We start from the raw sequence: 10,894 nt of genomic DNA, 5'->3' as shown, positions 1-10,894 counted from the left end.
ATCAACTTCTGGAAGACGTGCTGTGCTCGGGTCTTTGGAAGCAAACGGACTTTTTTTTTTTTTTTTTTTTTTTAAGAGAGTGGAAAGTCTTGCTGCTGCTGACTTCCACTGCCAAGCGCATCATCTCTGAAGATCCCCACTCTGATGGGGAGCTCATAAAACACAACTTCTTTGAATGAGAAAGATTTCCATTCTGGAAAATCTCTTTCCAGCTGAAGTAAGAAATCACACGCTGTAGGTTAAGAAAAAAGGATGCTGCCGAAGCAGTAACTCACCGAAACCACGTCAGGACTCGCTGTCGCTACTTACAAGGCTGGCAATGCTTCTCGGGAAAGCGACGCCGATTCCTCCTCTTTTGTCCACGTCTCTCCTTGGACCTTGATCGCTTTTAGTACGGACGCTAGTATCGCAGTAAGCTTTTCAAGACCTACTGTAAGATATTTTAAAAACTTATTGACTGAAAAAGCACACAGCTTTTATGACAAAAACAAAGCCTGTTTCTTCCGAACGCCTGAACTCTCACAAACATTGCCTTTCCTCTTTTAGGATAAAATGGTTTTCCCGACATCCTTTCCTAGTAAGCGCACAGAAACACAAGATTGCGCTTTCGGGAAGGCAAAATAAACGGAGGGAAGCCGACTTTGCACAGGCGTTAACACGCTCCAGCGCAGACCTTCTTTGACTTTTAGTATCTGCCTTAAAACAGTTCCTAGAAAAACTACAGAAGGAAGGAGAGCCGGCACATTCTTGACGTTAACTTTGAAGTCCGTACTACAAGCGCCTTAGGAAAAACGCGGACACGCATCGCGGACGTACCTTGTACTCGCAGACCGCTATGGAGCCTTTCCGTCCGTCTTGCACTTTCACGGCAGAAGAAAGGGCGACCACGGTGAAACGGCGGCAGCTGACACTCTGCTGAGAGAGGAAAAAAAAAAACCCGTAGCATAAAGCTGGGTAGGAGTCCCAAGCTTCCTGGTTTTGTGAAGTTTTGCAAAGACTACAACCGAGGGAAGGAAAAAATAGCCGTTTGGAACATGTTGCCAAACAACATTTGGCCGTAAAACTCGGATGCGTTTGACACGCGCCCATTTTTTGGGAACTTGCTATTTGCTTCCCGTTATCGTTGTTCTTCCTTCAGAACCTCTGCTTGTAGCCAACTTGATTTGCTACCGGTTCAAGCGCTTCCCTTCCCGGTATTACTGGCACACGGACCCAGGCAAGTCACTGAACCGCTCTTCTGAACTTCTCCAAACGACAATTACAGCCACGAAAGAGGAGTTCAAGAGAGGAAAAGGAGAGGTCGGGCAGCAAAAGAGCCCTGCAGGCTGCCACCAGTCAACACTGCGCTCTTTTTTTTCTTTTAAATCCACCCCCCTCCGCCCCCAAATACAAACAAAACCAACCCCCACGACCTTGTATTTTTTGCCTTTGGGAGCTCATCCCTGTCTCAGCACGAAGCGCAGACGACCCGTATCCCGATTTGCACGTGACGAATCCGTGTTCGGAAGAAATAGGCCAGATCCGTAAGACTGGTGTTATTTTGCGGGTTTTAACAATCGCAACGCAATCGCATCGACCGACGCGTTTGTGACAAAACTCATTAACTTCTAAACGTAGCACCTCCTTGGGTAAAAAAACGTGTTTGAGACTGAAAACAAAATGATGATTCAGAGCTCCCGCTCCTGATGGAGCCGTGGGGAAAGGAAGGAAAGTGAAGACAAACAGCAGCAACATCAAGTGAAATTCGCCTCCAATTCCGAGCACGTGCCTAAGAGACTCTGCAAGTCCACACCTCAATCCTAGGAGCGACTAGCCCTTTTCTGGAAGGACAAACTTCCTTACTTCAAAGTCCTAGACCGAAGGCTCCACGGAACAGAACGTGGACCGAGCCACAGGACACCGTGCCATCCACGCCCGTACGGCAAAGAAAAATCACGGAAAACTAAATTTAAGTATCAGTTCCCATCGAGCTTCATTCCTTACGTTTCCACTGGCACCTGGGTGCTCAAAAATGAACTCTACTGACACCGCGTATTACTAACAATTGACTTCTGCGTATCAAAACAAAAGGCTATTTCCAGCTCGCCCATCCAATTAGCACGACCAACCAGAAGTGAAACACCGGAGCCTAAAGAAGGGAACAGGCAGCTCTTCATTTCTCCTAAGGCAAAGTCTGTTCTTTTGCCTGGAAGGCAAACATCCGTAACTCCCAAGGGAGCACTGCAGGAACGAGGTGCGCTCTCTTACCTGCAGTTTGTCCTCGGCTTTTCTGCACGGGCAGCAGATTTGCCTTTCCTCTGGCTTTGATGTGGCGCACCCGTGGCGTCCTTGAACCGGCAAGTGTTTCTCCCCGCTCCCGCAGCCCCAGACGCGCCATTACCTGAGCAGCGAGCGGAATCAAGCACGCAGGATTTTCTGCACGGGACGCAGAAGGTGACACTGGAAAGGAGGAGGCAAAAAGAGAAGCGGTTTGCCCGGCGGCCACGACCATAGAAACTACACCTGCCGGCACGGCCCGGGGAACCAACGTGGCCGACCAAAAGCCCCGGGCTCCAAGATGCCGCGAGACGCAGCCCTCCCTGCTTTTGACCCTGCGGGGACACCGTTCCCCACGCCATCGCCGCACGTGGAAGCCCCGCCGAGCCCCCAGCACGGCTCCGGGCAGCCCCCGCCACCGGCTCCGGCCGGCCTCCCACCACCGGCGCCGACCCGCCGACCCCCGCCGCCCGGCCCCGAAGCGGCGCGGTGCCCCCCGCCGCCCGGCCCCGGAGCGGCGCGGCGCAGCGCCTCCCCGCCGCCCGGCCCCGGAGCGGCGCGGCGCGGCTCGGCGCCTCCCCGCCGCCCGGCCCCGGAGCGGAGCGGCTCGGCGCGGCGCCTCCCCGCCGCCCGGCCCCGGAGCGGCGCGGCTCGGCGCCCGGCCCCGGAGCGGCGCGGCCCCCCCCCCCGCCGCCCGGCCCCGGAGCGGCGCGGCTCGGCGCGGCGCCTCCCCGCCGCCCGGCCCCGGAGCGGCGCGGCTCGGCGTCCGGCCCCGGAGCGGCTCGGCGCCTCCCCGCCGCCCGGCCCCGGAGCGGCGCGGCCCCCCCCCCGCCGCCAGGCCCCGGAGCGGCGCGGCTCGGCTCGGCGCCCCCCCCGCCGCCCGGCCCCCGAGCGGAGCGGCGCGGCGCCCCCGGCCCCGACCGGCTCCAGGAAGCTCCGCCCGCCGGCTCCCACACGGCACCGCACCTTCCCCGCTCCGTGCCTCCCGCCGGCCCGGCCGCTCCCCCGCAGGCACCGCCGTCCTCCTCGGGGCTTTCCCCGCTCACCTCCTCGCTGCCTGCAGCCGCAGCCCAACGACCGCGCCGCTCCGCTCCGCGCGGGGAACCTCCGCCCACCGCCCCATGCCCGCCCCCGGCGCACCGCGCATGCGCCGGTTGGGACCGCCAGTTTAATCTCGAGGCGCTCGGCGACCTTCTGGATCATCCAGGGGACCTCTGGTTTCAGCTCTATGCTCTGGACGACCTTCTCTATCGTCTGGGTCGACTTTCGCTGTCATCTCGATGGTCTGCGGAGCCGCTCTATACTCCGGGAGGACTTCTCCTTGCAGCTCTATGGTCTGAAGGACAGTCTTTATCATCGCGGAGGACTTTCTGGCTCATCTCTATGCTCTGGAGGACCTTCTCTGTCATCCGGGAGGACTGTGTCGGCTAGTTTGGTGCTTTGGACGAGGTCGTTTTTTGCCGCGCTGGGTTTTGCTTTTTACACTTTTGTGTGCTGTGTACAATTTTGTTTGAATGATTGTGTTTGCATTTCTCGTTGTTTATTGTTTCTTTTGTTTTGTAGGGGGTGCCAGAAAAATGTAACTGCTTTGAATAATTAGTTGATTCAGTTTCATAACAAGATGGTAATTGCCCTTCCATGTGGGAGGAATGAATTGTTATAGGAAGATGTGGTGTTACTAGTTTAATCATTGCTTCCTCCCACCTGGGAGGGTGTATGTATATATTTGTATACATATTTATATAGTACAAAGGAAAAAAAAACCAAATAACAAACACTATAAAAAAAATGAACTAAAAAAAAATTAAAAAATGGTAAGGCTGGTGCAGCAGTAGCAACCAGCTCCTACCCTGGGAGTAATTTTTTTTTTAATTTAAATTAATTATGACTCCCAGGGATAATTGTCATAATTGTCATTTTGTTTTCATTTCTACATGTCTGCAAAGGAAAAATTTCAATTCCACCTGGAACCTGCAAAGAAACAAAGCACCCCCACACCATCATAAAAGGTTAGATACATTCCAAACGCACCGCTCATTCAGCTACCACCCAAACCACGCCTCGGTCTCGGCCGATCCATTCCACCACCAGCACGCCACAACGGACCGTCGCCCTGCCTCTGCGGCGCTCCCTGGGAACGGTGTTCCCGAGGGCCTCAAAAAAAAAAAAAAAAAAAAAAAAAATCGCCCTGCCTGAGAAAACCCCGGCCCGAGCCTGACCTCCGCCCAAACCTTGGCGATGATCATCGCCTCGCAGAGCAGCCGGGACCGGGGGAAAAAAAACGCAGCGGGGGGGAGGGAAATGCCCCAGCTGGGGTTTTTTTATTCTATAGTATATATGAAATAAATTACTCTCAACATTACATACGACCTGCAATAAAATACTTCACACGTACAAGGTTAGGCACATTCAGGAACCGAACAATCCTTCAACCACCGCTCACTCAAACCACTACACTTACACCACCCAGCTGCCACTGCAGCACAGCCCCCCGGTTCCAGAGCTATCCCTGCAACTGCCTCGCCGCGCACCTCTAAACAACCTTGGGCTCCGTACGATTCCCAAGTTTCACCTTCCGCTACGGCAAGGCGAAGAAGACGCTTCGCTACGTGCGCCGGTCCAGCCTCCGGCACCCGCAAAACACAACAGAAGTAACTGCGGCACCTGTCTACAGCTGCTTGCCTCGAGATGGCCCGTACAATCTTTGCCTACAGATACTGTACAAATGGACGTATCACCGTGAGGCTATGCTACCCCCAACTCCAATATCGCAACGCTCCTGGGCAGAGCGGCTCCAACCCCGACACACAGACAGACACTGCACACAGATGCCACAAACGACGTGACCTCGAGACCCGAGAAGATCACGAGCGGGAACGACTCCGGTAGGGAAGATGCCTCCGGCACGGAACCCCTACGGTGCCTGCCGTGGCCCAGGAGATAAAACTACCATCTAAAAAAGATAAATGGATGCATGACAAGCCAGGATTTAAGACCTAAGACCATTAAGGAACCAGGGATGAAACCCCTGAAGACGACCGTAGAAACGTAACTCTCAAAAGCAGACCTGCGGAGACCGCCCGGCCGGCCACCGCAACAGACGATCCCTCGGAAACATCTGGAACGCGACGCTTCCCGGACACGTCCGTGCTTTAAGCTACGACGGCAAGATAAGCAGGGCTCAAGAAACGCTATGCCGATGAGGCGATGCGTTCGAGACGCCCTCGAGGTAAGCCTCCCGAGGGGCCCGATGATCACAAAGAGCTACGGAAACATCGAGACCTGAGAAAGCCATGGTACGAGACACAGAAGACAGACAGACTACGCAAAAGCAAAACGCACAGACACAGGATGGAACTGCCCTGCTCAGCAAACGTCAGCAGCGCGCTAACAACAGTAACCCGCTCCTTTGCCCTTCCCAAAGGAGGCTGCTCCTGGACAGGCCTCTCCCCGACACCAACTTTATAACCCCTCCCTGCAATTCCTATCCTTGTTACCTCCTCAGCCCTGATCCCGCAACTGAGCTTTCAGAGGGCCAGGGATCTGAATCGACCCTCAAAAAAAAAAGAAAACCACCACACACCTAACTAGAACATTCCTGCACTCACCCAGTTCCTCTTCGTCATCTAAAACAAAACAAAAAAACAAACAAACAAACAAAAAAAACCCCACAAAAACCACAAAACCCCCAACAACAAACAAAAAGAAAAACAACAAAAAAAACCAAAACAAACAAAAAAACCAACACCAAACTCCCAACCCACAAACCCACTAACAAACTAAAACACAGCGCTGGTATTCAGCATCGGTCTGGTTACTGCCAACCGCTTCTGCGACACCCTCCTCCTCAAAAGCACCCTACCGCTCCGCTCACCTGCTCCACGCCTATTCTAAAGAAAGATGCTGCGACTGTCACTCGGTGCGCCTAGGATGCCAGGAGACACAAAGTTCCCGTGGCGCTCGGGTGAAATAGCCAGCCCCGGGTGCCTCCCCTCTACAACCCAGCTCACCTCAAATTCTCAGCTGATTCTAAAGGCAGCCAGCACAGCTCCCACAAAACCAAAAGGTAAATGATTAATCAACGTGCCATTTCATACTTTACTATTAAATGATGACCCGGCTGACAACCACCTCGCCTCCTCCAACCGCTCCTCAGCGGGAAGCTACGCCCCCTCCGAGGCTGTTAAAAGGGAGGACCCTAAGGATAGAGAAGAACTCGTTGAAAACTAAAGACAAGGAACGGGATAAAAGCAAAAAAAACTTCAAGAGTGACGGGACTTAGGGCAACGAAGAGAAAAAAATGAAAAACAGGGACAGTGAACTAAAAGAGAGACGTAGGAAGAAAACGGACAAAGCAAAGGTACTAATAGAGACAAAGAAGAATTAAAAAATGGAAACGGCAGACGGAATACAAGTCGACAGAAGCTTTTGTCGTGGTTTAACCCCAGCCAGCAGCTAAGCACCACGCAGCCGCTACGCGGGAGAAAATTGCAAGGGTGGAAGTCCGAAAACTCGGGGGTTAAGGTAAAGAACAGTTTAACAATTGAAGGAAAAGACAACAGAATACTAGTAATACTAGCAGTAGCAGTAGTAGTAGTAATAATAATAAACCAATAAGAGTATACAAAGCAAGCGCTTCACTAGACAGGGGCTCACCACTCGCCGACCGATGCCAAGCACGTCCCCGAGCTGCCATCGCTGACTCCTGGCCAACGCCCCCCCAGTTTCCAGACCGAGCGTGACGTCCCACGGTAGGGAATAGCGCTGCGGCCGGTCTGGGGCAGCTGAGCTGCCTGTGGCGCCTCCCAGCTTCTTGCGCACCGGGCAGAGCACGGGAAGCTGAAAGGTCCTTGAGTGGTGTCAGCGCTACTTAGCGACAAACAAAACGTCAGCGCGTTACCAACATGATGCTCATCCGAAATCCAAAAGGCAGCACTGTGCCAGCTACTAGGAAGAACCTTAACTCTCTGCCAGCCCAAAGCAGGACGCTTTGAACAGCAAGGGCGACTGAAGGAATAAGGAAAAAACTTAATAAATAGCGACAGGGAGCTCCATCAGGGAAGGAAAATTTAGAAAGCGAGGGCACTAAGGGAAGAGAAGAAACAATTAAACCCAGCTAAACCCCCAGGGGAAAAGTCAACCTAGAACATGGAAAAAGCCACAGGGATTAGGGAAATAAGTGGGAAAATTAAAAAACAGGACAGCGAACTAGAGGGACGGAGAAGGAAGATTCAAAAAACGAGGGCCCTAAGGAAAGACAAGAAAGAATTAAAACAGAAATACAGGGGAATAAAGGCAGCAGCAAAGAGGAGAAAAGGAGTCAGGAAAGTGTTTAAAGGAAGCGGCGATTAAGAACATCGGGAAGTGATTTAAAAACCCGCATGGGTGAACTAAAACGGAGACGGAAAAAAGGGAAAAAGACAGAAAATTATTTTTTAATAATTTATATAATACAGCAGATACAGGTTTGTATTTTGAAATCCTCCTTTTTAAAAACTTATTGACTGAAAAAGCACACAGCTTTTATGACAAAAACAAAGCCTGTTTCTTCTGAACTCTTGCAAACATTGCCTTTCCTCTTTTCGGATAAAATTGTTTTCCCGATATCCTTTCCTAGTAAGCGCACAGAAACACAAGATTGCGCTTTCGGGAAGGCAAAATAAACGGAGGGAAGCCGACTTTGCACAGGCGTTAACACGCTCCAGCGCAGACCTTCTTTGACTTTTAGTATCTGCCTTAAAACAGTTCCTAGAAAAACTACAGAAGGAAGGAGAGCCGGCACATTCTTGACGTTAACTTTGAAGTCCGTACTACAAGCGCCTTAGGAAAAACGTGGACACGCATCGCGGACGTACCTTGTACTCGCAGACCGCTATGGAGCCTTTCCGTCCGTCTTGCACTTTCACGGCAGAAGAAAGGGCGACCACGGTGAAACGGCGGCAGCTGACGCTCTGCTGAAAGAGGAAAAAAAAAAACCCGTAGCATAAAGCTGGGTAGGAGTCCCAAGCTTCCTGGTTTTGTGAAGTTTTGCAAAGACTACAACCGAGGGAAGGAAAAAATAGCCGTTTGGAACATGTTGCCAAACAACATTTGGCCGTAAAACTCGGATGCGTTTGACACGCGCCCATTTTTTGGGAACTTGCTATTTGCTTCCCGTTATCGTTGTTCTTCCTTCAGAACCTCTGCTTGTAGCCAACTTGATTTGCTACCGGTTCAAGCGCTTCCCTTCCCGGTATTACTGGCACACGGACCCAGGCAAGTCACTGAACCGCTCTTCTGAACTTCTCCAAACGACAATTACAGCCACGAGAGAGGAGTTCAAGAGAGGAAAAGGAGAGGTCGGGCAGCAAAAGAGCCCTGCAGGCTGCCACCAGTCAACACTGCGCTCTTTTTTTTCTTTTAAATCCACCCCCCCCGCCCCCAAATACAAACAAAGAAACCCCCACGACCTTGTATTTTTTGCCTTTGGGAGCTCATCCCTGTCTCAGCACGAAGCGCAGACGACCCGTATCCCGATTTGCACGTGACGAATCCGTGTTCGGAAGAAATAGGCCAGATCCGTAAGACTGGTGTTATTTTGCGGGTTTTAACAATCGCAACGCAATCGCATCGACCGACGCGTTTGTGACAAAACTCATTAACTTCTAAACGCAGCACCTCCTTGGGTAAAAAAACGTGTTTGAGACTGAAAACAAAATGATGATTCAGAGCTCCCACTCCTGATGGAGCCGTGGGGAAAGGAAGGAAAGTGAAGACAAACAGCAGCAACATCAAGTGAAATTCGCCTCCAATTCCGAGCACGTGCCTAAGAGACTCTGCAAGTCCACACCTCAATCCTAGGAGCGACTAGCCCTTTTCTGGAAGGACAAACTTCCTTACTTCAAAGTCCTAGACCGAAGGCTCCACGGAACAGAACGTGGACCGAGCCACAGGACACCGTGCCATCCACGCCCGAACGGCAAAGAAAAATCACGGAAAACTAAACTTAAGTATCAGTTCCCATCGAGCTTCATTCCTTACGTTTCCACTGGCACCTGGGTGCTCAAAAATGAACTCTACTGACACCGCGTATTACTAACAATTGACTTCTGCGTATCAAAACAAAAGGCTATTTCCAGCTCGCCCATCCAATTAGCACGACCAACCAGAAGTGAAACACCGGAGCCTAAAGAAGGGAACAGGCAGCTCTTCATTTCTCCTAAGGCAAAGTCTGTTCTTTTGCCTGGAAGGCAAACATCCGTAACTCCCAAGGGAGCACTGCAGGAACGAGGTGCGCTCTCTTACCTGCAGTTTGTCCTCGGCTTTTCTGCACGGGCAGCAGATTTGCCTTTCCTCTGGCTTTGATGTGGCGCACCCGTGGCGTCCTTGAACCGGCAAGTGTTTCTCCCCGCTCCCGCAGCCCCAGACGCGCCATTACCTGAGCAGCGAGCGGAATCAAGCACGCAGGATTTTCTGCACGGGACGCAGAAGGTGACACTGGAAAGAAGGAGGCAAAAGAGAAGCGGTTTGCCCGGCAGCCACGACCATAGAAACTACACCTCCCGGCACGGCCCGGGGAACCAACGTGGCCAAAAAGCCCCGGGCTCCAAAATGCCGCGAGACGCAGCCCTCCCTGCTTTTGGACCCTGCGGGGACACCGTTCCCCACGCCACCGCCGCACGTGGACGCCCCGCCGAGCCCCCAGCGCGGCTCCGGGCAGCCCCCGCCACCGGCTCCGGCCGGCGCCCCCCCACCGGCACCGACCCGGCGCCCCCCCACCGCCCGTCCCCGGAGCGGAGCGGCTCGGCGCGGCGCCCCCCCCGCCGCCCGGCCCCGGAGCGGAGCGGCTCGGCGCGGCTCCCCCCCGCCGCCCGGCCCCGGAGCTCAGCGGCTCGGCGCGGCGCCCCCCCCGCCGCCCGGCCCCGGAGCTCAGCGGCTCGGCGCGGCGCCCCCCCCGCCGCCCGGCCCCGGAGCTCAGCGGCTCGGCGCGGCGCCCCCCCCGCCGCCCGGCCCCGGAGCTCAGCGGCTCGGCGCGGCGCCCCCCCCGCCGCCCGGCCCCGGAGCTCAGCGGCTCGGCGCGGCGCCCCCCCCGCCGCCCGGCACAAGCGGCGCGGCGCCCCCCCGCCGCCCGGCCCCGGAGCTCAGCGGCGCGGCGCGGCGCCCCCCCGGACCGGCTCCAGGAAGCTCCGCCCGCCCGGCTCCCACACGGCACCGCACCCTCCCCGCTCCGTGCCTCCCGCCGCCCTCCTCGGGGCTTTCCCCGCTCACCTCCTCGCTGCCTGCAGCCGCAGCCCAACGACCGCTCCGCTCCCCTCCGCCCCGGGCTCACCCCGGCCCCTCCGCGCGGGGAACCTCCGCCCACCGCGCCATTCCCGCCCCCGACGCACCGCGCATGCGCTGGCGAAGCTCCGCCCTCCCCGCGGCAAACCCCGCCCTCTGCAGCAAAGCTCCGCCCTGCACACACCACGCATGCGCCAGCGAAGCTCCGCCCTCTCCGCGGCAAGGCTCCGCCCCACGCGGCAAAGCTCCGCCCTGACACAGCGCGCATGCGCCCGTGGAGCTCCGCCCTCACACGGCAAAGCTCCGCCTTACCACCGCAACGCTCCGCCCCCCGCGGCTAAGCTCCGCCCCCGACACAGCACGCATGCGCCAGCGAAGC

Source organism: Platalea leucorodia, assembly GCF_965183815.1.
Source record: "Platalea leucorodia genome assembly, contig: HAP1_HAP1_SCAFFOLD_241, whole genome shotgun sequence".
In the NCBI taxonomy this organism is placed as follows: Eukaryota; Metazoa; Chordata; class Aves; order Pelecaniformes; family Threskiornithidae; genus Platalea; species Platalea leucorodia.
This window is presented reverse-complemented; position numbering follows the sequence as displayed.